At 40.8% G+C, this 5,798-nt stretch overlaps 1 pseudogene; it reads left to right on the top strand.

The window, feature by feature from the left end:
* The first annotated feature begins 616 nt into the window (after nt 1-616).
* Nucleotides 617-2,634, top strand: LOC109376852 (succinate dehydrogenase [ubiquinone] iron-sulfur subunit, mitochondrial pseudogene; annotated as a pseudogene).
* Nucleotides 2,635-5,798: the final 3,164 nt, after the last annotated feature.

Genomic DNA, 5,798 nt, shown 5'->3' with positions numbered 1-5,798 from the left:
AGCTTGAAGAGCTAAGAAATCTTTTCTGGAAGCCTACTCAGACAATTTATCCACATGCCTCATTGACCTAAGTTGAATCTCATGCTTCTCCTTACACCGATCACTGGCAAGGAGAATGAAATAGCCATGAAAAGAAATGAGACCAAACAAGACTCACTCCCTCCAGTTAACACTGAGGACTGCTTTCCTGAAATGCATGGTTTCAGGAAGGAAAATGAGGCATGTGTCTCCTAAACAAATCAGGATTCTCAGCACTGAAGAAGATGCAATCATCTATTTCTTCTATAGTTATCATTTCTCTTATTAGATATAACCCAATAGAGGATGAGACATTCAGAGCTTGATTATAAAGACTAGGCTTTGGAATTTCCTGAGTCCATTCATCACCCCACAACTGATTGCATGGGTTTATAATGATGAGTTAACACATGTTCTGGCTTTGCAATGAAAATTAAAACATCGAAATCTAGTTATATGTAGTCGTTTGTGAGTGTGATTAAAATGACTCTATTCTGATTAGTTCTGAGGAAACCAGTTAACCAGAGTTTCTAATTCTATGAGGTTGAAGCCCAACTCCTAGTTCTTGATCTAGTACCTCGACCATGATCATGCTAAGATGCTGTACCCTCACCATTAGTTCTGCCTGAAGCAGCCAGCCAACCCCACACCTATTTATTTTTCCATGTAGTTATAGCTATTATTCTGACACAGATTCAAAGTACATGATCTCACTTGGGAATATCAAATAGGGAAGAGATAAAAATGTTCCATAAATTAGTAAGAATAAAAATATAAAATAAAATATAATAAAAATATAAAGAATGAAAATATAATATCTCTCTACCCCACGTGTGGTTAGGTAGAAGAAAGGAATGAATACTTATTGAATATATAATATTTGTTAGGCACCATATGGAATTTTAGTAATTAACCATGGAGAAGGTTAGATTAGAATACTGAAAACTAAACTAAAATGATATCCATAATCAAACAACCTAACACTTGCTGTATTTCTATGCTTTTGACATGCATGTAATATTAAATTGTTATTTAGCTTTATGTAGTTGTAATCATACTATTGTTCAGAATGAGTCTAAATTGTTCCAAGGTTTGTGCCTGAGAAGCCACAAGCTCAAAGAACACACCAGGTGGCTGGGTACAGGACATAGGTTTATTGAAACTTATAGAGCGGGGAGAGTCTCCAGTGGTGGCCTTCCCAAGGGGAGTGCTCCACATGCAGGCAGAGAAGAAGCAAGGTTATGTAGGTACAGCAAACAAAGCACATTCTGTGAGAAAAAATCATCTGGAAGGCCCTGCTGGCTTGCTTTTATGCACATAGCATCTCAAGAAACTGGGAGACCTTGACTGCTAGCCAGCTTCCATAACAGACTGTCTGACTGCCTGCTAGCTTATATTACTGTGGGCCAGGTCCCTATAACCATATATGCATTTCTTCAAACAAATAAAATACACTTTCTTATGTAATTCTAAGTTATTCATGAATATCATTTTGATGGCTGTAAAATATTAGATTGTTTACAATTACTATTTTATTGGATGTTATTTCCAATATCTAGTTATTATAAATTATGTGATACATGTTTGTAACTAAAGCTGTTTCACCATTTTGTGATTACTTCCTTAGGATAAATTTCCAAAATAAAAAGTATTGGGTAAATGGGCATGAATATTTTAAGGATGTGTATATAGATCCAGTATTACCAATACTAATATATCAATATTCATTTAAATATAGGATCACTGTCCTAGATTTTAAAACATGTTACCACAACATGACAAAAATAAAAATTTAATGGTATTGAATCAAAATTAAAAAAAAAATTGTAGGTCGGGAGCCAAAATAGTGGCGGTGGTAGGAGTCTCTTTGAGGTGCTAGTTCCTGGCCACAGCAGTTGGTGGAGCCTACATGCCTGCCTGCAGAGAGGCCCAGACAGCTGCAGCCAGAGCCCCCCAAATCAAGAAATTTGCTATTTACCAGTGGAACCCAGACAAGACCAGAGATAAACCTTATATACAAATTTATAAAATTGATTTTTCAAATGTGGTCCTATAATGTTGAATGCTTTAATTAAGAATGAAATTGATTCTACCTTGACCTTCAGAAGATCATACAGAAAAGGTATCTGCAATTCTTGTGCAATGAGCATCAATGGAGGCAACATTCTAGCTTACACCCAAAGGATTGACCACAAACTCAACAAAGTCTCAAAAATCTACCCTCTTCCACATACATATATGATAAAGTATCTTGTTCGTGATTTCAGCAGCTTCTATGCTCAGTACAAATCCATGGAGCCTTATTTGAAGAAGAAGAATGAATCCCAGGAAGGCAAGCAGCAGTTCTGCAGTCCATAGAAGATGGGCTGTCCCAGTGCATTTGTTCTCTGTGCCTGCTGGAGCACCAGTTGCCCTAGCTACTGGTGGAATGGAGACAACTATTTAGGATGTCCACTTGTTATGCAGGCCTATGGCTGGATGACCAGAGACTACTTAACAGAGGAACGCCTGGCCAAGCTGCAGGACCCGTTCTCTCTGTATTGCTGCCACACCACCATGAACTGCACTGGGAACTGTCCCTAGGGGCTGAATCCAGGGAAGCTATTGTTGAATTAAAAAAAATAACGGCAAGGGCCGGCCAAGTGGCGCGATTGTTAAGAACTGGCTTGGGACGCCAGAGGGCCCCCGTTTGGATCCCACATATGAGGGCCAGTGATGCTGCCCTCTACAGCTAAGATGCTGAACAACAGCTCAACTTGGAACTGGGCTGCCATGAGTCATCGGCGAGGCGTAGGCTGCAGCCCCTGCTGCAGTGGGTTGCCATGGGCTACCGTGTGTAGCCAGAGCCAGGATGAGCGGCCAGCAGCTGCAGTGAGTGGCCATCCAGAAGCCGGCAACTGATCTGCCTTGCCCGGGAAGAGCGCAATGATGGTACCAACTTGGGCCAGTGAAGCAACGTCCTCCACAACTAGACTGAAGAACAAAATGACAGCAACTTGTCTGTGTCCCTTCCCCCAATTCCCCAGCACTGTTCCCATCCCCCCAATTCCACAATGAAAATCTTTAAAAAAAAAATATTGACAAACTAGAAGGAGAAGAAAGCTTCAGCTTAACTGCTAAACATGGCTTGTAACTAGCTCAGCTGAATATAATTTATATCTAATTTGAGTTCCTTCAGTGGTCTTGACTTTCCATGAATACTGCATGTATAATAAAAGTTTTAACAAATAAATAAATGTTATTCCACTTTATTAACAAAAAAATTAATTTGTGGAACAAACCAGATGCCAGGTAAAAACAAAAGTATTCTTACTTTTTAACATGTTTTTTTTCTTCATTCTTTTTTACAACATCCTTGTCAAAGCACTTAGCAAAGTTTTGCTGTTTTAATCTTAGAAGTGAGGAAACTGTTAACCTAATGAAATTCTAAAATCTCTCACTAATAGTGGAATTAAAATGGGATAAAGCGGGCCGGCCGAGTGGCTCATTGGTTAAGAGTTGGCTTGGGAGCATGAGTTCTGAGCAGCAGGGCCACGGGTTCGAATCCCACACAGGACAGTGATGTTGTGCCTTCTACAGCTAAGATGGTGAACAACAGCTCGACCTAGAGCTGGGCTGTCAAGAGTTGCAGGCAATGGCGTAGGCTGCAGTGGGGATGCAGTGGGCTGCCTTAATCCATCGTGAATGGTCAGCAGCCAGCATGAGCAGCCGGCAGCTGGTGTGAGCTGCTGTGAGCTGCTGTGAGCAGCCATCCAATGGCCGGCGACCAATCTGCCTCAGCCAGGAAGAGTGCAATAATCACAATACCAACATGGGCCAGTGAAGCGACATCCTCCACAACTAGATTGGATAACAAAAAGACAGCAACTTGTCTGTTCCCCTTCCCCGAGGTCCCAATGCTGTTCCCTCACCAAATACCCCAATAAAAATCTTTAAAATAATAATAAAATAAAATAGGATAAAGTATCAAGTTTGATCAGACAATAGCAAGTTCATAGGGCCCCTTAATCTGGTAGATATGCTGAATTAGTTTGTGTAATAAATAGAAATAACCTATAACCATCCAGATGCTTGACATTTAGATGACTGTATTAACAATAATAAATTTGTAGATTTTGCAATTAGACTGTAGTCATTCTCTCTGCTGGCAGTAGACATTACAATTGGGCCTTGGAGTCCAAAATGCAAAACCTTTGAGAGTTACTTTTCAACATAGCTTTTTAAATTTAAATAATAACAATAATAAACTTTACAAAACAGATTAATTTATTACCTCATCATCTTGTTCCTTCTTCACTTCTGTCATTGGTACCAATCAGGATTTTAGAGTATTGAATAATCAGTAAACATTGAGTTATAAGCACTTATGGTAGTCATTAGAGACCATTATTTCAGCAACTTTTTATACTTTCTTTCTTTTTTATGTCTTGTCCTTTCCATATTCACTGCCAGCAATTCAAATGCCCTCACATGAATTTTTATAATAACTTTCTTTTTCTTTTTCTTTTTTTTTAATAAGATTTTTTTTATTGGGGAAATTGGGGGATAGGAACAGTGCTGGGGTATTGGGGGAGGGGAACAGACAAGGTGCTGTCCTTTTGTTCTTCAGTCTAGTGGTAGAGGACGGTGCTTCACTGGCACCATTATTGCGCTCTTCCCGGGTGAGGCAGATCAGTCGCAGGTTTCTGGACGGCTGCTCACAGCGGCTGCTGGCTGCTCATGCTGGCTGCTGGCTATACACGGTAGCCCATGGCAACCCACTGCAGCAGGGCCTGCAGCCTACACCCTCACTGGCGACTCATGGCAGCCCAGCCCTGGGTTGAGCTGTTGTTCAGCATCTTAGCTGTAGAAGGCAGTGTCATTGGCCCTCATATGTGGGATCCGAACCGGGGCCCTCTGGTGTCCCAAGCCAGCTCTTAACCAATGCGCCACTCGGCTGGCCCTATAATAACTTTCTTAATGACCTCTTTGCATCTAGGCTCCCTGTATTTCAATTAATTGTAAACACCACAGGAAGAATTGTCTTCCTGACACATCTTTTCTATAATTACATACTATTTTCAAAAAGGCCAATTCCTCAGTTCACTCTCAGCTTACAAGACAAATCCCAATTTAGAACTCGAGGCTCTTCTCCATAGAACCTCGATTGACCCTCCCATCATATCTTTAGCTCCTACATTCAAATTCATCTACTCACTGATCATACTGGTCATTCTGCCTTGGCTGAAATTGTTATACCAACCGGGAGCTCTCTTCTCTCCTTTCTGGCCATCTCACTCTTATCTATCCTTCAGAAACAATTTAATTCAAACCCCATCCGTGAAGACTCAATCAACCTTCTCAGTTCTCATTTGTGCACTCATTCAACAAATATATAAAGAGAGCATTTATTATATCCTGGCACTATTAGGCAAGGAGATACAACCATGAAAATGGTATAGTTCCGTCCATCAAGGGTTTTACAGTTCCTAAAGGGAAGGTTAATTACAATGTAAGAAAAGTGATGTAATAAAGTACATACAGTAAGAGCATATAACAGCCTCTTGCTTGTATTGAGCGTGGTGCTCAGGGAAAATTTCCCAAGTTCTGACAGGTAAATAGAGAGTTAGCTAGCAAAGAAGGGACAAGGGCATTTCAAACAGGAAGAAAAGAGCATGATTAGAAGCATGAAAGCCAAAGAAAGCATTTATGGGCCGGCCGAGTGGCGCGATGGTTAAGAACTCGCTTGGGATGCCAGAGGGCCCCGGTTCGGATCCCACATATGAGGGCCAGTGACACTG

Source organism: Hipposideros armiger, unplaced genomic scaffold (genome assembly GCF_001890085.2).
Source record: "Hipposideros armiger isolate ML-2016 unplaced genomic scaffold, ASM189008v1 scaffold_1224, whole genome shotgun sequence".
Taxonomy (NCBI): domain Eukaryota; kingdom Metazoa; phylum Chordata; class Mammalia; order Chiroptera; family Hipposideridae; genus Hipposideros; species Hipposideros armiger.
This window is presented reverse-complemented; position numbering and strand designations above follow the sequence as displayed.